A 23,639-nucleotide genomic window follows, 5' to 3' on the forward strand; every position below is an offset into this window, starting at 1 on the left:
AGCCACTACTCTCATATGGATAGCTTTCTAATTGATCTCCTTGCCTCAATTCTCTTCTCACCTCCATTCAGCTACCAAAGTGATTTTTTAAATATATAGTTCTGACCATGTGTCTCCCCCAACCTAAGCTTCACTACAAAATAAGTTCCATTGGCTCCCCATTACCTCTAGGATGAAATATTGCTATTCTAAAATCTTCATACCCTATCACCTTCTTACCTTTCTAGACTTCTTAAACTTTATTCTCCCCTATACATTGTATGATCTAGATGCATTGGTTTTCTTGTGTTTCTCATATGAAATATTTAGTTTCCTATAGTCTTTGCACTAGCTGTCCTTCAAATCTAAGCAGCTCTACTCTTCATTTTTGCCTCTTGGCTCCCCAGAATCCTTTATTTCTCAGCTCAAAATTTTCCTTCTGTTGGAGAGCTTTCCCAGAATTTGGCCCTCCTCAAACCCCCTTCCATTTATTCTGAAATAGCTCGAATGTACCTAGTCATTTATAAACTCTTATGCTTTAAAATGTGAGGTCTCTAAGGGCAGGGACTACTTTTCCTTTTTTTGTATTCCCAGAATTTATCACAGTGCTGGGCACTGTGATAGTAAGAACAAATAAAATGCTTGTTGAATGACTAACTGACTGGCTGCCACTATTCTTAAGAGTATAATGTCACACTTTTGTATTTGTCTATTGTCATCTATGCTTGCCTCCATATTCTGCACATATCTTTTAAAATTCTGAGTTGGTTGGTGATTCTTTGTACATCAGTCTTTTCAGACAATTCCCATTTTCCTCTTTATCAGAGAAAATTTTTGTCTTCTAAATTACATTCTTAAGAGTTTCCCATTCTCCTGGGATGACATCTCTTATAAAATTTTAGTCAATCAGATTCTACTCATCCCACCTCTGACTCCTTTGAAATTTGCTGTGCCTGTCACACTAAGCCAGACTTGCCTCTCTTCTTTATCACAAATTCTTAGGAGGAAGGAGTAATCTTCCTTTAAAGATCTCACTTCAGCAAACAGTTCCTCCTTATTAGGGACAATCAGATTCAGAATAGAATTTCCAGTTATTCATTGCTCTACATTTTGAAGGATGAAATTAGCATTAAGGAAAATTAGCGGCTCTGCATTTGACAGAGAAAATGCTCCATCTAATGTCTGGATAATTGAAGCTCCCCATTATTATTATATCATGCTGTACTACCAGGCTTGTGTATCATCTGTTCCTGCTCCTTACCTGGATCCATTTTTTAATCTAATGGTCTATGTAGATGCTGATGACAAAAACATAATTTCACTCGATCTCTTCACTGATCTTTTTTCAGATGTTTCTCCCCATATTTTCTACTTTGGTTCCTGAATTTCTTCAATTAAATAATCAACAGACATTTATTAAACACCTACTAAATGCTAGAACATGAAAATAAAAAAAGTTGATAAATCCATGAGCATTTATTAAGCATTCACAATGCCAGGGACTAATAAGCAGATAAAGGTAAAAATAATGTTCTTGCCCTCAAAGAAGTCACAGTTTAATGAGAGAACAAACATGAAAACACCATCTACAAACCTAATATATGTAGAATAAATGGGAAATTATCTCAGAGGGAAGATAATGCTATAAAGGGGAATCAAGAAAAACTACTTGTAGAAGGTGAGGTATTAGCTGAGACTTAAAGCAATCCAGGAAATCCAGAAGAGGGATATAAGGTAGAGTAAGCATTCCAGCTTATAGCTCAACCAGGTAAAATGCCCAGAGTTAGAAGATGGAGTCTCATGTGTGAATGATGTATCACCAGATCACAGAATATGTGATGTTGGTGTTCGTCCTTCCTTCTTGAAGGGGACCAATGACATCAGCAGGGTGATGTCTTGACTTACAAGTTAATTGGATATAAGTGAGATAGAGTTGTACAAAGTCATCATCTTCACTCTCCACAGTCATAAAAGTAGGGAAATAAAGAGAAAGAAAACTGGAAAGCTAAAATGGAGCTAAGTTCTGAAGGACTTTAAAAGCCAAACACAGGATTGTACATTTGATCCAGAGTTAAGAGCAAGTCACTTGAGTCTATTGATCAAGATGTGACATGCACCTTAGGAAGATCAATTTAACAGCTGGATGGAGGATGGAGGAGTAGTTCACAGTCTTGGCATTTCCTCTCTATATACATTGTTTCTGGAGTTTTAAGTGATAATTATGGTGGGAAGTAACTTCTTTGATCTGAAAAATCACATGGTATTATTAGTATTTCTCATATATGGCTCTAGTTTGTTAACTTGTAGAGCAATATGAATAATTTACAGTTTTTAACAATTTAAATTGGTCTACCTAAATGAATTAGTAACCTAAGAGACCCTATTTTATGATGCATGGAGATTTAAATATTTTGATTAATGATTTAGCTATGCTAGTGCACTGAAGTATTAAGCTGAAGATCCTATTAAAAGCAGTGACTAATAAGTACAGTACAATAATATTGTACAAACAATAAACTACATTTTCTAAGTACAGGGAGATGGAAGAGAATCTGGTTGCTCTCTCCTTTATTGTAGCTCAAAATTATGTCATCTGTATTTATATTTATAATTAAATGGCTCATTCAACATCATGCTGTCCATGTAAATTTGACAAAATTATTCAACCTCACTGAACCTCAATTTCATTTTCTGTAAAATGAAGGAATTGGGATAGATGATCTCTAAGGGCCCCTCTCAGCTCTGAGTTTTTCAGTTCAGCTATCTAGATAGGTTTGAATTATATAGGAAGAGTTATTGATGGTGGGAATCTCTCTCTCTCTTTCTCTGTCTCTCTCTCCGTGAATGTGTGTATGTGTATGCATGTGTGTGTGCTTTAATATTAAAGAGAACACTTTAATATTAACTGTGATATTTAACTTGTAGGGGAGGGGGGCAGCTACCTGATGCAGTGCATAGAGTGCAAGACCTGTAGTCAAAAAGACTCATCTTTATGAATTCAAATATGGCCTCAGATAGTAGTTGTGTCACCCTGGGCAAGTCATTTGACTCTTTTTTCCTCGGTTTCCTCATTGTAAATGAGGTGGAGAAGGAAATGGCAAACCTCTCTAGTATCTTTGAAAAGAAAACCTCAAATGAGGTCATGAAGAATCATACAGGAATAAAAAATGACTAAACAAGGACAACAATAAATAGAGTTAAGGGACAAACTTTGGAATCAGACTGGGCCAGATTAAAATTGTGTCTTTGTTGTAGGCTGGCTATGTAACTATAGACAATCTAATCAATGTCTCAGATTCTCTTAAATCATATATTCCAGGAAAATTATTAATCTGCAGTGGTAGAGAGTATTCACATTAGGAGTTTCTCCATGCTATTGAAATCACAAAAATGATCCCTGCCACAAACAAAATTAAATTCACTTTTCCTTTACATGAAATTGTTAGTTTGTCTCAGTTTAGACAAAAGATAAAGTAAGAAGCATTGCAATCTAAGGAAAGAAATAAGACATGAGAAAGTATAAACAGTATGGGAGAAATTTAAGAAAACATATTCATTATGATAATTAAATCAGTTTACTTAAAAAAGGAAAAATAGTGTTTGCATATAGAATAAACACAACTGCATACAGTATTTATGTAATTGAAGCAGACATGACAAATAATTAAAGTGAATTGTCAGGAAAATGGCATTTAAACCAATCTTTCTATTTAAGATAAACTACAAACTTTTTTTTTAAAAAGAAAAAGTTGGAATATTATTATCTCTGGGTTATAATCACTTATAATAAAATAGAACCTATAAAATCAAGTCTATGAACATATATGAAATCTCAACTTTGTTATTTTGTGGTCAAAATGTCTGTCCCTCTATGTCTGCTAGACATCTGATAGAATTTGTTCAGAATATTGAAATCAGCAGAATGAACATAGAAATGTTCATTGGGTTGTATGTATTTTTTTAATTTCAGGGTTGCATTATTTCGGTTCTTTTAAAATCTATCAAACCTTTTATTGTCAAAAACTTCACTTATTAAGAACATTAAGAAATTACTAACTAATTAGTTTTTAGGATCTGAACAATTTAGTAATTTCAAAAAACAAACATATTGACAAACTAGTCAAAAATCCAAGAAATATTTATAATAAATGGACAGTTGTTATTTTTCATATGAAGAAAAAGATCTTTTTGATTAACATGAAAATTATTTAACATTTAATACTTCCAGAATGCTTTCTTAAAAAGTTTTAATCAGGTTGCAATTTTGTCAGCAATGTTCAAGTGTACCCAGCATTGAGTTTTATTTACTTTATTTTTCACAATTTCATGCTTTTGATTTTGTACTTTGAAACTGTCCTTTAGCTTACTCCTTTATCTTATGTTCAGTTACAGTTATCTTATCTTCAGTTACATCATTTTTCAGATGGGAAAATAGAAGATGAGAAAGATTGTTTCCTAAGTTTCTGTTTTCTCTTTCTATTGTTTCATTTCTACAGTTCCTTTCTTAATGATCTCCTTTATCTTAATGATCTGATTTGCCGGGGGTTATACAATTGGTATATATCTGAGACAAGATTCAAACCAAGATTTCTTTGACAAAGAGAAGATCTAACTCAGTTTTAATTGATCAACAATGGACAGAAGCAGCTACACCCAAAGAAAAAACACTGGAAAATTAATGTAAACTGTTTGCATTTTGGTTTTTCTTCCCGGGTTATTTATACCTTCTGAATCCAATTCTTCTTGTGCAACAAGAAAACTGTTCGGTTCTGCACACATATACACATATATTGTATCTAGGATATACTGTGCCATATTTAACATGTATAGGACTGCTTGCCATCTGGGGGAGGGGATGGAGGGAGGGAGGGGAAAAGTCAGAACAGAAGTGAGTGCAAGGAATAATGTTGTAAAAAATTACCCAGGCATGGGCTCTGTCAATAAAAAGTTATAATTATTAAAAAATAAATAAAGAAAAGAAAAAAAAAAGATTTAAACCAAGACTACCTAACTTCAAGGCAGAAACGCCTGATAGGCTATTTCATATGGGTGTTTATTAATTGTTTATGCTTGTTCATTGCTGCAACTATGCCAGCTAGGTCTACTAAAAATTCATATTATTTAACCCCATTTCAATCCTTACCACTGCATTTTACTCCTTTCATTCATGTCTAATTGATTGTATCACATTCCCAGAAAAACTATTCAAAACTTTCTCCTCTTCAACCAGCCCTGAAATCAGGAGAACCTGAGTTCAAATTTGACCTCAGATACTTAACTCTTCCTAGCTATGTGACCTTGGGCAAGTCACTTAACCCCAACTCAGCAAAAAATAAATAAATAAATAAATAAAATAAAAAATAAAGCTTTCTCCTCTTTTCTAATGTTTTCAATACTACTCCATTCTCATCTCTTTGAGTAGACTACTCACACACTTTACTAAGGAAGTAAGGTCATCTATTAAGAGCATTTTAATTTTATTTCACAATTCAAAATCTTTATATATCTTCATTTTGTACAAAATATAAAAAACTATTTGTATGATTTCATGGACAAACATCAATTAAATGGTCCCTGTCTTCAAGGAACTTATATTCTATCAGGAGAAAACATATATGTAAATAAATATTCAAACATTTAAATGTTCTGTGATCTTATCAATGTGAAAATTTTTTCTCTTTATATTCCAGTGAAGAGAAGAAGGATCTTCTACTAGCCAATATATGTTAATATTTGTACTTTTAGTACTATCTCTTCCCATTTTCTCCAGAAGTATACCTCATTCATTTTTCATCTTTATTTTGTATTCATAGACTGGTATCCTCACTGCCTACAAGCATATAAAACTGCATAGTAGTCTAGTAGGCTTGAGAAAATGCCATTTCTAAAAATGAAGAGATCATTGATACACTTTGAAAGATAAGTATTAGTAGAGTGTGTCAGAAGTCAAGTTCCAAGAGACTGAATGAGTGAGTGGTAAATGAGTTTAAGCATAAAGAACTATAGGACAACAGCTTGAAGGGATGGCAGGGTAAGGGAAATCTTTTGAAGGAAAAGAAAGAGCTAAACACATTTGTGTAGTTGATTAATTAGAGTGTCTGACTAAGAGTCAGCAAGACCTGGCTTTGAATCCTGCTTTCAATTTGGATGACTTTGTAACAAGTCCCTTAGCCTCTGCCAGAGTCAATTTTTTCTTCATCTGTAATAAGTGGGTAATAATATCTATAGCTTTTGACCATAAGATTGTCATGAATATTTAAGAACATAATGTATGCATAATGCTTTGTAAATTTAAATGCTCTAGATAAATATCTTTGTCCAAGAACGATAGCTACAGCCATATGTAGCAGCATCAGGATTTGAACTCTATACCATAAGCCCGACTCTCTTCAACTATACTACACTGCCTTCCTAAATTCCCCCAAATGATTGGGGTCAAGGTATCCAGCTTCTCAACCATGAAGACTATTAGTTTGTCTTTGTGAATGGAGTTGGTTCTGGAATGCTCCAGGTTTCATTTCAGATGATTATCATCACTCATTTTTTAAATGCTACTGTATTCATGGCAGTGTTCTGTGGATGGATGGATTTGTCTATTACACCTAAGACTTAGTCTTTGAATTCAAGTTTATAATTTTAAAGGGAAGACAGGACTGTAGGAGATTCTCCTGTTTTTAACAGCAGCCAACCAAAGTTTCTAACAGCAAAGGGAAACCTCAAAATGAGATTAAGGATAGTGATGGGTGGCTTGAAAGTGTGAAATCTTTGCACTTTAGACCAAAATCCCTAATAGTACGAAATATTTTGGATTGAATAACACCTTATATGGGTTATCCTATAGAAGGTGATAATGTACCAATGAAAAAAAAAACCTCATTTTCTCCACCTATCCATCTACCCCCATCAATTTCATTCCAAGCAGTGAAGATGCTACATTACTTCCTGGAATTGAATTGAAAATTGCAATAACAACAAAAAAATTGGCCATAAGAAAATCAATTACAGCTATCCCTTTCATATCACTACTTTCCTCACTGCAGTTTTGATATATCATGGGTCAGCATAAGAAATTAAATAGGAACTTGGGGGGAGTTTTGCTGAAGCTGAAGATGACATGTGAAGGCCAGTAGATGACACAGAAAAAAATGTGGAAATTCAGAAATGCATAAAATATATGTATAGCATTGTATAATATTACTATATTTTCTTTTTTTATACCATAATAAATCAGACTTCTTCTCTAGTATGAAGGGAAGGCCAAAAAGATTTTATATAGATTTTCCAGATGCCAGAGGTGCTGCCCTGAATTTCTGTGATGTGGAAGGAATAACTGCAATTAATTAGCTATTAGAAAATTAGCATTATTAATGAGTGATAAAAATTTTAAGTTTAACATACATTCCTCTAACCAGAAAGTCCCCACAAAAGTGATTAGTGTACATTTTATTTATTTTTAAAGTGGAAAGAAAGATAAGAGAAAGGAACTAAAGAATAGTCCCTTTGTATTGTGTGTGAGAGATAGTAAATGAAGAATGTAAGCCTTCAAAGATATTAGAGTAAAATCAGTCATCTTTATTTCTTCTCAGGATGATCTAAATGAGTAAAGAGCCACCTGCAATTCTACTTTTCTTTTATATCATAAGAGAAAGTTGATTGAATATTTAAGTATTTCATCAATTGAAAGTACATGCTTGGTGTCATATAGCACTAGAGATCTGTTTATATGTTAGATGAAAGTAATGATGAATGAAACAGTGAGGTTTTGGTTGTGCTTTAAGCATTTTTTTGTTCTTTCCACATTGACTAAGAAATGCTTTTCTAGTCATAGCCTTTACTTATGAATCACTTTATCAGTTTTTGTATTTCTGATCTTTACCAATATTACCATCTTTAACAATAGTTCTATTTCTCAGAAACTGGTTGCACATGGGAGGTTATCCTTCGGGGATATGAGAGATGAAGATTCTCTCTCTGTACATGTCATTCCCTCTTTGCTTTCCATTCCCCCTCAAAGAACTTATATTCTTATTATGAAAAAGAATGTACTATAGGGTGCTTTTCAGCTTCAGGGGTTGGGATAAGGTCGGGGAGGAGGTGAAGGAAAAGTACCATCTAGAGCAAGGCATGGTGATGAAGTCTGAAAATTAGATGCAGAATGAGGAGGGGAATTAAAATTGTTCAGCCTGGATTCATCCCTAAAATAGAGGCATTGGGAGGAACTCAATAAAGGGAGAAAGAGGCTGGCATAGCAGAATCATCTACTAGGACAAAAACTAGGTACAGCAGATGGAGCACTAGATTTGAAATCAGGAAGACTCCTCTTTGTGAATTCAAAATTGGCCTCAGCCATTTACTAGTTTTGTTTCCCAGCAAATCACTTAATCCTGTTTACCTCAATTTTCTCATCTATAAAATGATCTGGAGAAGGAAATGGCAAACCACTCCAGTATCTTTGCCAAGAAAACCCCAAATGGCATCACAAGGAGTTGGACACAACTAAACAACAATAAAGCAAGGATCATATATGCACAAATGCTAAATAAAATTTCACCTATCTAAAGCATTCACTGAATGAGAAGTTCTGCCATAACTGAATTTTTCAGAGAAATCAATGATGTATTTCCTTAAATACCAATACACCATTTAAAAAAAATTGCTTCTATCTTATCTAGACTGGAAATGAAGAGAACTCCTTATGGCTTTGATCCATCCTGATTAACATGGGGAAATTCTTTTTCTGACTTGGGTCACTTCATCCTTGCTTAGGAGAACCTAATTTTCCCCCTTCTCAGAGGGCCAGGGGCTCATTATGTTAATGCTAAATTTAGTTGGAATACCCAATCAACTTTCCCACTGCATCTCAACATTCCTGGTATCTAGGATTACAGACAGATCACAACACCCAGCTAAACCATCAACATGTATAAATTTTTATTTTAATACTTTTGAGTAGGGGATCTTTCTAAAGTATATCACACATGTTCCTGCCTTTTTAAAAGAGTAAACATAATTTAGATTTAAAAAATAATACATTCATTACAGATATACAACATGGTTCAGTTCTTCAAACAGTGATGTCTTCAAAGTCTTTGGAGATATATGCTTATTTGTCCCTACACTAAATAGTCCCTAAATGCTATGCTTTCAGTGTTTTTTCCTGGTTTACTTCTAATTTCCCCCCTTTTCTTCTCTACTGTCAGATGTCTCTCAGTATACCTACATACAACAATTTCCTTTTGTTCTTCTAATTTGTTATTTTTAATCTGAGGGTTCCGAATCTAGGCAATCAAATATATTAGAATTGTGTGTAAATCAAGAATAAGTAGGCTTTTTCTAGCAATGCAGGGACTCTTACCTCATATGAGAAAAAGGCTCAAGCTTTAGTTTAGAGACTATGTGGTATCAATTTTTTTGATAGATTGAAATATTCTTCTTATTTTATTTTTGTTATTTAAAAAAGTCTTCCAATCAGGTTAAATTGTTCTAGACCAGATTGAACCAATTCAAACTACTCTAAATCTTCTGATGACAGTTTTAGATAATTCAGGTTACTGATCATGATTATTTTTATGACTATCACTGTTTTTTTTAAAGCTTTTTATTTCCAAAACATATACATAGATAGTTTTCAACATTCACCCTTGCAAAATCTTATGTTCCAATTTTTTTCTCCCTCCTTTCCCTCATATATCTCCAAGTAATCTAATAAATGTTAAATATGTGCAATTCTTCAATATGTATTTCCACAATTATCATGCTGCACAAAAAATTCAGATCAAAAAGGAAAAAGAATGAGAAAAAAGGAAAAAAAGCAAGAAAGCAAACAACAACAAAAAAGTGAGAATACTATGTTGTGATCTACACTCGGTCCCCAGAGTCCTCCCTCTAGGTGCACATGGCTCTCTCCATCAAGACCATTGGAACTGGCCTGAATCACTTCTCTGTTGAAAAGAGCCATATCCATCAGAATTGATCGTTATATAATCTTCTTGTTGATGTGTACAGTGTTCTCTTGGCTCTATTCACTTCACTTAGCATCAGTTCATGTAAGTCTCACCAGGTCTTTCTGAAATTATCCTGCTGATTGTTTCTTATAGAACAATAATATTCCATAACATTCATATATCATAACTTGTTTAGCTACTCTCCAATTAATGGGCATCCACTCAGCTTCCAGTTCCTTGCCATTACCAAAAGGGCTGTTACAAACATTTTTGCACATGTGGATCCCTTTCCCTCTTTTATGATCTCTTTGAGATACAGGCCCAGTAGAAACACTGTTGACTCAAAGAGTATGCGCAGTTTAATAGCTCTTTGAGCATAGTCCTATATTTCTTTCCAGAATGGTCAAATCCATTCACTACTCCACCAACAATGTGTTAATGTCCTGATTTTCCCACACAAACATTCATCATTATCTTTTTCTGTCATCTCAGCCAATCTGAGAGGTATATAAAGGTACCTCAGAGTTGTCTTAATTTGCATTTCTCTGATCAATAATGATTTAGAGCATTTTTTCATGTAACTAGAAATGATTTTAATTTCTTCATCTCAAAATTGAAATTTTACATCCTTTGACCATTTATTAATTGGAAAATGGCTTGTATTCTTATATAAATTTGAGTCAATTCTCTATTTTAGAGATGAGGCCTTTATCAGAATCCTTGTATGTAAATTTCTCCCCCCAGATTATTGTTTCCCTTCTAATCTTATCTGCATTGTTTTCCAAAGCTTTTTAACTTAATATAATCAAAATTATCCATTTTGCATTGCATAATGTACTCTAGTTCTTCTTTAGTCACAAATTCTTTCCTTCTCTATAGATCTGAGAGGTAGGCTATATTTTGTTCTTCTAATTTGCTTATAGTATCACTCTGCATGTCTAAACCATGAATGTGGTATCTATTTTGAAAGACACCATAATAAACAGTTGCCTTTTTCCTCTGATTAAAAATATTAAAATGTATTTAAGTATTTAAAAGACTTATTTAAAATGCTACTTGGAGATCTTTTTTGCCTCCTCTTTCTCAGTTGCATTCCAGACAGATGAGCTTTCCAGAAAACTGAGTTCTGGATAGATGAGGTACAAATATAAAGTATACCTATTTCCCATTTGTATTTTGCAGATAACATGGGAAATTAGTAACCAGTTATTTGAATTCTTATATTCAAGGACCATTTTCTCTTAGTTCACTGAAGGCTTGAAATTTTTTAATAGCCCTGTGAATTGAAATGACAAGAGAGAAAAATGCTTCAGGTCTCTTTCGGTGATTTTTAAACTCATAAAAATGTCCTTAGTATAGCTAAGCCAGTGTCTGATCCCAGACAAATAATGACCCTTGGAAATCTATCTCTGGTCGCTATCTCCATACTGATGACACTTTCTTCATCCCCTGTTGGTCTAGAAGATTTATCTTCAAAAACTAACCTCTTCTGTTCAGAATCTTATTGGCCAAAAACATTGTCTAGGCAATGGCCAGCCCTGTAAGAGTTCATAGCAGTTACCATAATCAATATAGAGAAAATTAATTGAAGATGAAGGTACTTCATGTGCTGCGAAAGAAGAAAAATTTCTCCAGGTAAAATTATACCAGAGATTCCCAAACTACTAAAAACACCCAGAGTCATAGACTTTGCCCTTCCAGATTGACAATTTTTCTGTAGGTGGGATGTACCTAGGGTTGGAAGGGACTTCATGGACCCTTATATTAAGCCTAGGGAAATGAACTGAATTATAAAATGTCCCTCAGTGAATAAGTGAGAGGAGAAAAATTTGAACTTAGGCCCTCTCACTGCAGAGTCATCACATGGACCATGCCAGGCTTATACTCACTTCTTCATAATAAGAATAGTCGCTTCCCTTTCTTTCCCCTCCCTCCCCCATCCCTTTGAGAGCACCCAAGAAGCTTATTGGACTGTGCTCTAAGCTCTTCTGATCTCACTCCACCATTCTGTCACTGTTTATATTAGGTATCAGGCTCACAGCAATCATGTGATAAATTTTGCAGTCAGCATGTTTACCTTGTGTTAAACTTTTACTAATAGAAATCAAGTAATGTGTACCACTGAACTGCTCCTTGCCATGTTCAAACAACACCTGTGAACATTTTTTAGCATGCATTTTAAGTCCCCTCATTTTGTATTTCACCTTGCTGGGAAGGCTGGGGAAATGGCTTCTGTTGATTCTCTGGTGATTGTTAAGTGACTGCAATCACTGATTTCAATTCATTTCAAATGAACAGATATCATTTGAGCACCTGTTATATGGGAAATACCATGCCAAGTTTCCGTGAAAGGTACAAAGATGACTGAAAGTTATCCTTTGGCTTAAAAAGTTTATGATCTGGTAGGGGAAACAAGGAAGAGATGATCCATGGATTTAGAGCTGGAATGGACCTTGTAGGTCACTACTGCTATCCCCTTCATTTTGCTGATAGGGAACCTTAGACCTAGAGAGATGGATAATCCAAGGTATAGAGGAGATAAGTGTCTCAGAGCTGGGTTCAAACTCAAACCCTTTGACTCCAGATTAATGCGCCATGAGGACACAAGCAAAAACAACAATTTCCATTCATATATCTACCCACTTTGGAATCTTCATTTTAAAGTACTAACTTCTAAACATACTGTGTCCTAATAAGTACAAACACATAATAATGATAGTGATATATCATCTTTAATATTTAAAAATATTTTGTGAAGACTGCATAAGCTTTTTAACATCCCTATAAAGACACATGTATAGCTAGTTGGAACAGCAGATAGAGCACCCGACCTGAAGTCAAAAAGTTTTATCTTCTATACTTCCTAGTTGTGTGATCTTGCTCAAGTCAGCTAAACCTGATTTCTCATCTATAAAATGAGCCAAAGAAGGAAATGACAAATTTCAGTATCTTTGCCAAGAAAACTCCAAAAGGGATTAGTCATAAAGAATCAGACGAAATTGAAATGACCAAACAACAAAAATGAAGATGCAAGTATGATGAATGATTTTTGTTATATATTAAAAAGTCACAGAGATAGAATGAGGTAAATGATTTATCCAGGGTAATGATTGAACATTTACCTAATGAAAATGATATGCTTGCTGCAACACCAAGAGTTTTAAAGTTAGGATCTTGGTCTTCTAAGTAGACCCAGTGACCCAGTTCACCTATCTTTAAGTTGAAAGTTAAGGGTGTGACAGGCTGTTGATTTTGTATTTGGGGTTTGGTGTTTCCCTTCTCTGATTTGAACTTTGGATTACTCAAAGGACAGGCAACCCCTCAAGACTAGGATCTCATAACACTCAGTTTTGTCCTACCTTTCTCACTAATAAGTAATAGAAAAGATAAAGTACACCACAGATAAAGTAATTCTCTCTCTGTCTCTCTCTCTCTCTCTCTGTCTCTCTCTCTCTCTCTCTTTCTCTCTCTCTGTGTGTGTGTGTGTGTGTGTGTGTGTGTGTGTGTGTTTCTTTTTAGGGGTCATAGGTGGAGAAAAAAATAGTCATTTTGTTAGTTTTTATTACACTATGGGCAGGGCCTCAATAGGACTTTGTTTTTACTTGCCTTATCAACTAGGTAGTTTTTTATGTTCTCTAGCAAAGTGTGCAAAGTCATTTCTAGGTGAAATAGCTTTGTGCAGGAAATCTAGGTTAACTCAACTTTTATGATTATGGGTAAACTCAAAGGTAGAGATGTAGTCAAAGGTATATAGAAACCTAGAGAAAGAGCTAATAAATAGAAGTATAAATCAAAAAATTTTGCATATACAAATACATACATGCATATACACATGTATATATGCCTATTTGTGTCTAAATGTGGCCATCTCTAGTTCTGGGAGTGGGGAGGGAAAAAAAGAAATTTACATGATAACTTTATTTTATATTTAAAAAGAACAGCATGTTATACACAATAGTTTTGCAGTTTTATGTACAATCATTTTTAAAAAAAAATACTGTGTTATAGAAGAGATTATTTTATTCCATAAATTAAAAACAAAATGTATTTAAAAAAAACAGCATATGCAGAGAACTCCATGGAACAGGGCGCACACATTTTTGGGGTCTTGCAGGCCAACAGCATTAAATGATTATTATCTCAGATCCTGTGGCCCCGAAGTGGTGACTAGAAGCAGTGCAACGCTGCCAAGAAGCCTCTGCTTCCTTACTCCTTCCTTATGTCAAGGCAACTGGTAACCTCTCTGGCTAGGCTGATGGCAGGGGGAAGAGGTAATTTAGTTCATAAAAGATAAGTGAGTTTGAGAAATCTTGAGAAATGATAGGGTAATCCAGTATTTAAGTAATCCAGTTTTATGAACAAGTAAAATGGACCCAAACCTACACGAGTTAGCAATATAATTTGATTTTAATTCCCTAGGCATTGGGAGGCTTACTATTTGAGTCACCATGGTCTAATGGTTTTAACTGGGCCTTAAATACATGGTATTTGATGTTAGAAGCATGTACTGATTTAGGATGAGGGGAGCTTATAGGACCAATTGCAATCTCTTCAAGGATAGAAAGGAAGGAAGAAATAGGCATTCTTGAAATGCCAGTTATGTGCCCGACACTGTGTTAATAAGAGTTTTTTCAATTATTGTCTTATTTGATCCTCAAAACAACCCTAGGAGGTAGGTACTACTATGGGGGAGGGGAGATGTGGGATTGTTATTCCCATTTTATGGGTAAGGAAACTGAGGCAAAACAGAAGTAAAGTTCCTTGCTCAGGATCATACATCTGGCAGATGTTTGAAACTGGATTTGAACTCAGGTTTTCTTGACTTCAGGCTCAATGCTCTGTGCTACCTAGTTGCCTCTAGATTTTATTTTGTGCTCTCTCTTGAGTCATATAATGCCAAACATAGAGTGGTTTTAATAATGATAATAGCTTATATTTATCTAATATTTTATATAATTAGCTCATTTGAACTTCAAAAGCTTTATGAGAAAGGTGCTATTATCTCTCTTATTGCTAGCAAATATCTAAGGTAGGATTTGACCCCAGCACCTTTTTGACTTTCAGTTCAATAATTGATGCATCATTAGAGAGCCCACGCTGCCTCTCAATTTAGTAAATATTTGTTTTATTGATGATTAGAAGTTATCAATTTTGAATTGAGCTTCTTCCAAAGTTGTTGTTAGCCTGATTGTAGAATCCATCCACTAAAAAATAAAACAAAAAAAAAAAAAAACCAAAAACCCAGATTCATGCCCACTAAGCTCCTTGGTTTGTCATGTTCTTTTTGGCTCTGTCCACTATTTATGTAATTACAATAATATACTATCATCTGCTCTTTCCCCTTTCTTTAATGTTCTACCAAAATGCATGGGTTCTTGGAATCAAAAGAGGAAAAAAGGAACAGACATTAAGTACTTGTCAGTGCTGAATAGAATATCATGTCCTTAGTGGATCATATAAAATTAGCTAATATCATGAAGTATGTTCTTTATTGGCATCAATAATTCTGAATGATTCAATGAATTTCTTCATGTTTTCATGCCTCAGTTCATTTACCTTCTATGGATGGCCTTGTCTCCCTTCTAGCTCTAATGTTCTATGGCTTCTTTTTAAAAATTTTGATAAAAGATTTTAATTTTCAAAATATATGCAAAGATAGCTTTCAACATTCATTGTTGCAAAGCCCTGTGTTCCAAGTTTTTCTCCCTCCCTTCTCCCAACCCTTCTTTAGATGGGAAACAATACAATATATGTTTAACATATATTAACATGCAAAATTCTTCTACATATTTCCACATTTATCATGTTGCAACAAGAAAAATCAGATCAAAAAGTAAAAAAAAAAAAAGAGAAATAAAGAAAAAAATATCAAGCAAATAACAAAGAGGTGCAAATACTATTTTGTGATCCCCATTCAGTCCCATGGTCCTCTTTCTGGATGCAGATGGCTCTCTCCATCACAAGTCTATTGGAATTGCCTGAATTATCTTATAGTTTTGAAAGAGCCAAATCCATCAGAATTGATCATTACATAATCTTGTTGTTATGTACAATGTTCTCCTGGTTCTACTCACTTCACTTAGCATTAGTTCCTGTAAGTCTCTCCAGATTTCTTTGAATTCATCCTTCTGATCATTTCTTACTGAACAATAATATTCCATAAAATTCATATACTAAAATTTATTCAGCCATTCTCCAAATGATAGGCATTCACTTGGTTTACACTTCCTTGCCTATGCAAAAAGGGCTGCTACAAACATTTTTGCACATGTAGGTCCTTTTCCCTTTTTTATGATCTCTTTGAGATACAGACCCAGTAGACTCACAGTTGGATCAAAGGGTATGGACAGTTGGACTTTGAGCATATGTCTATATTGCTCTCCAGAATGGTTGGATCAGTTCACAACTGCATCAGTGTCCCAGTTTTCCCACATCCCTTCCAACATTTATCATTATTTTTTCTTGTCATCTTAGCCAATCTGAGAAGTATGTAGTGGTATGTCAGAGTTATCTTAATTTGCATTTCTCTGATCAATAATGATTTAGAGCATTTTTTTTTCATATGACTAGAAATGATGTTCTGTGGCTTCTGATTAGTGTCCTCATGTGAAATGGGAATCATAGTGGGTAATAGTCTAGTTCAAAGGGATTTGTGAGGAAGGATGATGCTGCTTAAATAATATAATGAGAACTTCATAAGTGTTTGTTGAGTTGAACTGAATATTATTTTTAAAATTTCTTATATTTACAATTTTGACCCTTTTCTTTCCCCATATAGTATTCTGTTTTGTTTTGTCTATACTTCTTTGTTTGTTTAAATATAACACTATGTATAGTTCTATCTTTCTGCAAGTGTTCAGGAGAGAAAATCCTCATTGTGAAGACCTAAAAACTCCAATGGAGTAAATATAAAATCAGTGACATCTAACCAAGTCTGTAGCAAAATGAGCCAAGAGAATGATGACTTTCAAAAATAACAGCTAGCAATTTCATAGTATTTTAAATATTTTACATTCATCATTTCATTTGATCCTTACAACAATTTTATGAAGTAGGTAATAACTTTATTCTTTTTTACAATTGAAGAAACAATTAAATTGTTTGATTTGAGTCATATAGCTATTGCATATGAGGCAAAATTTGAAGTCATGTCTTCTTAACTCTAATTCCAACAATCTATGCACTATTGTACCTAGTAATTCTCATTAGACAGCACAAAGACAGATAAAATTTCAATTTGTGCTTAATATAGATCCATATTTGTTCATATTTCATGGTTATAAAATCTTCTTCCAATATCTTGTCATGGTTTAGAGGCAACCAAGATGAGGGCTTTGGCAACAGAATCCCAGGTCAGTTAGGGCCTCCAGGTTTATATGGCTCAGACTATTTCTGTTCAAGAACATGTCTAACTAAGGGAAGGAGACATCACCAGAGGAGACTTCAGGAAAATGAATTTTTTGGTTGCAGAAGCTCTTGAAAAAAGGGTGCTAATTTGTAGCAAGTCTGTGCTCTATGTCAGTGGAATAAATACTCCATTTATAAGATCATGGATCTTTTGAAATGTGAGTAAAAACTTTTTTTATTTTTATATTTTCAGAGCTGCTTAGGAGTAGGAGAGACACCTCCTCTATGGAACCTCCCTCTTCTAGCAACTCATCCATAACTTCTTGTCATTGAGAGCTGACTGAAGCTCTGAGGAATTAAATGTTTTGCTCATAGTTTTCCAGTAAGTGTGTATCAAAAGGCAGACACAAACCAGGACTTCCTATTTCTAAGACCAACCATTAACCCACTAAGCCATGCTGTCTACCAGATCATTTTCCATTTGGACATTTTCCATTTGGAAAAGAACTCTGGTTTTATTTGTTTCCAAGACAGAAGAGATTACATCCAAGTTGCGAGAGATTGCACCTTAAATTCTGTGCACTGGACAGTATCAAGCTAGTATCTTTACAATGCATTGTAGAGTTGTCACATTAAGATGGGTAGATGATAACATTTTTTTAGAATTCCTTCCTTACACTTCAATGCCATCTTCCTAAAATACCTCTTCAATCACATTTTTTTGTCCAATAACTTTCAAGGATTTCTGGGTACTTATCCCAGCCTTAAAAAACCTTTCACAATCTCTCCTGATCTTACAACCATTTCTCAGTATGAAAGTTCTACTCTAGGTAGATTGTTCTACTGAATCTGCCATCTATATTCCATTTCTCATATCTTAGTCTGAAGTTTTCTCTTCCTGAAATGCTCACCACTATCCTCTATTTCCTGACTAGACCCAGCTCAAGCTTCACTTCTTTTGTGGATCTTTTCCTGGTTTCTTTAATTGATAGCAATCTCTATAATTGCTCTCTGAGTTCAGGTCTTTCCCTACTCTGAACTCCCAGAGTGATTACTATCTGTATCACTCACCTGGCACTTAGTCATATGCTTATTTCTGTTGTTAGGTAACTTTTCAAGTGTGTGTGTATATGTATATCGTGAATCCTTTCCACTAGGCTACAAATGGCTCATAGGCAGAGACTATGTCTCATACTTCTAAGTTACTCATTGTACCTGGGTAGATTGTCAACATTCAGTTCATAGTAAGTACATGATAAATATTTGTTGAATGAATAGGTCAATGAAGTATTGGATGGTTGAATGAGAGGATACAAACTTCAAATGTTCTTTGAGCAAGTCCCTTGAGAGAAAATCTCTGAAGTTTGGAAGATGATCACATAGAGGTATATGTTTGTGTAAATGTAGACATACACATACACATATACATATATATCCACATGTTTATTCACTCATATATCTAAATGTGTGTATGTATGTATACATGTGTATATATGTATGTACTCATACTCTGCTGAGTCATGCCCATCTTTTCTGGTCCTAGTTTCTGGTCATACATTTGTATATATTTTGCATGTTGTTTTCCCATGTAGGGTGTGATATCTTGAAGAAAGGAACTAATTGGGTTTTGCATCCCCATTGACTAGTGCAATGCTTGTTGGTTGAATGACTGATTGATTGGAATGAACATTGGATTTTGTCAGACTTCAAAATCTGGCTCTTCTCCTTCCCATTTCTTATATACCAAATGGAGTTAGGTTAAATGATTTCTAAATTTGAAATCTTTTATTTCTGCCCATATGCTTACTGCTTTTATGAAATAGGTCAAAACACTTAAATATTTGGGCCTGATGTAATTGAGAGGGAGGTTGTTACCTGTGGAAGTGGGTAAGGTGCTTAAATAATATTGAAGAACAAACTTTTAAGGGCATGAGAGCAGTAGTACTTGATTCCCATTTCAGTAAGGGTAACTTCAACTCCACTCAACTCTCTCTCTGATGGTTTTAAAGTGAAATTAGGAAGGCATCTTTTCAGGGGACTTCTGTTTCCCCAAAAGCCTTATAATGTGAGGCAACTTGGAAAGAATAGTGAATTAGATTAGGAGTTTCTGTTAGGAGAAAGGAATGCCACTTGAAAGCATGGCACATCCTCAAACTTTTCACTGCAAGTAGATACAAGCCTATGGTTGTTCTGTCCCAAGTATCCTTTCTTGTCCTTGTGATGACAGCTTCATTTCTTCTTCCCATAGGCTTTTCTGGCAATTCTTCTCTACCAAAAAGAAGACTTGCTGAAATATCTCTTTTTCAAGTCAGACAACTTGGCAAAACTGGGCAACAGCAGAAGAGTGACTGGTTTCAAGTTGTTTTTATGAAGCACATCTAGACAGTAATCAGGAAATGCTACCAAGCAACAAAACTAAATTCTCTTTAAAGTTATTTGTTATTTTGAAGTCAAATAATAATAAAACTTTATATTGATATGGCTCCTGTTTCTCAAAGAACTCAAAGCATTTTATAACATGGCATTCTTCCACACAACATCCTGTTAGGGAGGGCAATTGGCAAGGTCATCATTGCCACCCTTTTTTGCAATGTCCAAGATCTGGAACTGTGGTAAGGGGGCCTTATCTCACAGTTGGTTCATTTGTCCATGCTTGTCTGATTGGAAACAAATGCAGATATCAGTTTTATTATTCAGTCACCCAAACCACAGCTCTGATCAAAGTATACATACATCTGTGTGGCAAGATAATATACATAAAGAGCCCAGAGCACCATGGCTTGCATTTATGGCTACAAGAACTAAGAACTATATGAGAGAACTTTTACAGAATTGTAGATTTCCCTTCTTATCAGGGACACAGCTAATTGCTTGGAGAAGAGAGAGATGAAATGGATGTCCTATACATCATTGTATTAGACCTGGAGATTAGTAATTTTCTTCCATCTCCTCATGGAGGTACTCAACCTTGTACGAACTAGAGATGAACTTCCCCCTCAATCTATAAATTAATTAATCAACAAGCATTTATCAAATGTCTACTTTGCCATGCACTTTCTGATGCTGAGAATGCAAAAATAGATATTAAATAATTCTTTCCCCACTAGGAGATTGCATTCAATTTGAGAAGATAATAAGTAAAAGCACACAATAGATATAGAGTAAATAACAAATAGTTCTGAGTGGGAAGGAATTAGAAACTAGGGGGATCAAGAAGACACAAGAGTGGAAGTTAGAGTTCCCAAAGACTCATTGGGTCTCAACAGATACAAGTCAGACATTGACTTACCACCTACTCCACTACTTCAAGTTGCCAGGAATTTTCATGTAAGGTATGTGGTCACCAAGCATGTAGGGTTCTTGATAGCAAAAACTCTGCCATGCTCTCATCCCTAAGTTGTTACATCTCTGTGACCAGAAAAGAAGCTCCAGAATCTCAAGTTGGCTTCCCTGTGATGCTTGAAGGCCAGGTCCTGGTGAAGGCTAGAGGGAATAGTGTTCTTCTCAAGAAGAAGAGATAAAGGGAGATGGAAGGAGGTAGCTTTGATAAAGACATGTCATAAAGTGAGCCTGCATCTTGGTCTCAGGCTTTGGGCATTATACATAAAGATATAATCCCACAGATACAGAGATGCTTTCCTCAAATCTGCTAGCCACTGGCAAATTGGATTACATAAGACTTTTTGCAAAGAATTCAGGGAGAAAGACCCCTGAACAGTAGAAATGATTTGCAATGGAAGGTATGATTCCAATCTAAAATCATACAGCTAGGGTCTTTGTGTCTGGTTATCAAGTCAGAGCAGAGAGAGTGAGAGAGACAGACAGATGACAGACAGACAGAGACAGAAAGACAAAGACAGAGTCAGAGACAGAAAGAGATAGAGACACAGAGACACACAGAGAAAGAGAGACACACAGAGAGACAGAGAGGTAGAGAGACAGAGACAGAGAAAGACAGAGAGAGAATCAGACAGAGAGAGAAAGAGAGAGAAACAGACAGACAGATAGAGACAGAGAGAAGGAGTCATATGGCCCTATGATTCTGACCTTTCCCTCATCTGGTGTTTTTTTTCCCTAATTATTTTTAAAATAGTTTTTTATACAATAGATTTTTATTGATGTAATTTCTCTTCATATTACTTAGATTTTCTTTTGTAACCTTCTCACTTCCCTCTCAAATAATCATCCTTCAATTCTTCATGATAAAGATTCTTTTTAAAAGGCAAAGAAGAAAAAGAAAAAAAATTCATATACTGTAGTTCAATGACATCAGTAGTTGGTGGATTTTGGGAAAACATCTCATCTCTATGGTGACTGAAATAATGGGGGGGAGGGAGAAACAAAAGTGCCGCTATATCAATGAGAAAAAAAAACCAGCCTGACATCCATTTAAATTAAAGGTGCCTGTGTGTTCAAAGTCTGAAATAATACAAGTAGTAATCAGTTAATTGGCAAATTAATAATTTATGTAAGCTAAAAACATGACCTATCCTGTTCAAGTGAGCAGCTACATTGAGGGTATTCCCCATTTTCTGTTACATTATTTCTATAATAGTAAAAAGTGAGGGTGAGGCTAATGATAATATTTTTGGTTGATTAATTAAAATAATTTCAATTTGCCAGCGAGGGTTGCATGCTTTCTCAATATTTGATTAAAAAATAAACACCTCTGAATTGAGGAGTTTTATTTTGGTGATGTATATAAAGTATCCAAACTAGGATTTCATATTGCAGACTTCCCATAGAATATGGTACCAAGTTCATATTGAAGGCAGAGTTTCACTGTATAATTAGGAAATTCTTCAGTTAAGTTAGTGTCTAACTACCTTGGCCCCAAATGAGAAGGTGTCATGAATAAGGGAAATCCAAACACCTCATCACCTTTCAACCTTTCACATCATAACAACAGCCATTTCCCTGGAGGGCATTAATGTAGGGGGACCAGTCACTTCTCATAAAAGGGCCCACACTGAAGTCATCTTTAATAAAGCTGTCTGACTTGGAGCCATGATGACTAATAAGGAGGACAATTGCTGGCAAGTAACAGCGGGCTATGACAAGCTACAGGTGTCAAAGGTCCAAGTCACATGTCTTTTGCCTTTTATAACATGTGCTTCAGCCTGAGGAAAGTATTATTATTATTATTGGAAATTTTCATAGTCTATTTGGTCAAAAAATCCCAGTTGTGCAGATGTTAAATAGTGTAAAATGCTACTATTGAGAGCTATGATCCCAGGATGTCATTTTTTTCTTAGTTTTTTTTTTTTTTTTTAATAAGAGGTAAGAATAGTGAAACACAAAAAAGTGACCACAGTATTAATGTTTCATTAGGTCTTTAATATAAAAGGTTCTTTTTAAATATGATTTTGAGACAATAACATTTTTTGTTTTTATAGTAATAGCTTTTTCTTTTCAAAATGCTTTTCAATGATACTTTTCAATATTCACCCTTACAAAACCTTATGTTACAAATTTTTTCTCTCCCTTTCCCTCCACCCATTTCCCTAGATAGCAAGTAATCCAATATAGCTTAAACATGTGCAATTCCTCTAAACATATTTCCACATTTATTATGCTGCTCAAGAAAAATCAGATCAAAGAGGAAAAAAATGAAAATATAAAAAGCAAGCAAGCAACACCAAAAAAAAGGTGAAAATACTATGTTGTGATCCACATCCCCACAGTCCTCTTTCTGGATAAAGATGTCTCTTGTCCATCAAAAGTCTATTAGATTTGGCCTGAAAGACCTCAATGTTGAAAATGTCTGCAATATGAAATCCAAGTCTATCACAGTTAACATTTTTCTTACCTTAAATATTGTTATATGGTGTGGTTTGGTATTTTTACTGCACAATTGTTGCTTGCAATGTAAACATTTTCCACAAGATGAAGGAAAATGAAGCTAAGTTGCAGAACGAGGCTATTATTTTCTCTTCTCTTCTTTTCTTTACATCTGTTATTGCTTTCAACATTACTTCATAGCTCCAGGTATTTCTGACTTGTAACTGTCCCTGGCTCCATGACTTGCTTTCTTGTTACCCATTCCATTGTTGTTATCCCCATTCATTTTATGGGGAACATCCTCTCTTCTCCAAAACCCAGACCCAAACACCTATAAGTCTTAGAAGAAACGTAGCGATCATACACTCCAATTTCCCACCACATGTGTCTTCAGTTAAACTGAGATTTGTTGAAGACCTTATCTTTAAAAGACCAAAATCTCATCCAAGGCTATCTCTAATCAAGCTGATCTCTATCTACCCCCTGAACCCAAATGGTTCTGGAGGGAAAAGTGAGGCAGGTGACTTTGTACAGCCCTCCCTCACTTAAATCCAATCCAGTTGCATGTCATGATATCACCTCCCTGAT

At 34.8% G+C, this 23,639-nt stretch overlaps 1 long non-coding RNA gene across 2 annotated transcripts in view; it reads left to right on the forward strand.

Moving 5' to 3' along the window:
• Nucleotides 1–19,746, forward strand: part of LOC111720456 — a 52,998-nt gene extending 33,252 nt beyond the window's left edge. For both annotated transcript variants that reach the window (XR_004233949.1, XR_004233950.1), the window contains exon 3: nucleotides 19,519–19,746. This is a non-coding gene — a long non-coding RNA (uncharacterized LOC111720456). The remainder of the gene's footprint in view (nucleotides 1–19,518) is intronic.
• Nucleotides 19,747–23,639: the final 3,893 nt, after the last annotated feature.

This window comes from Sarcophilus harrisii, chromosome 4 (genome assembly GCF_902635505.1).
Source record: "Sarcophilus harrisii chromosome 4, mSarHar1.11, whole genome shotgun sequence".
Lineage (NCBI taxonomy): Eukaryota > Metazoa > Chordata > Mammalia > Dasyuromorphia > Dasyuridae > Sarcophilus > Sarcophilus harrisii.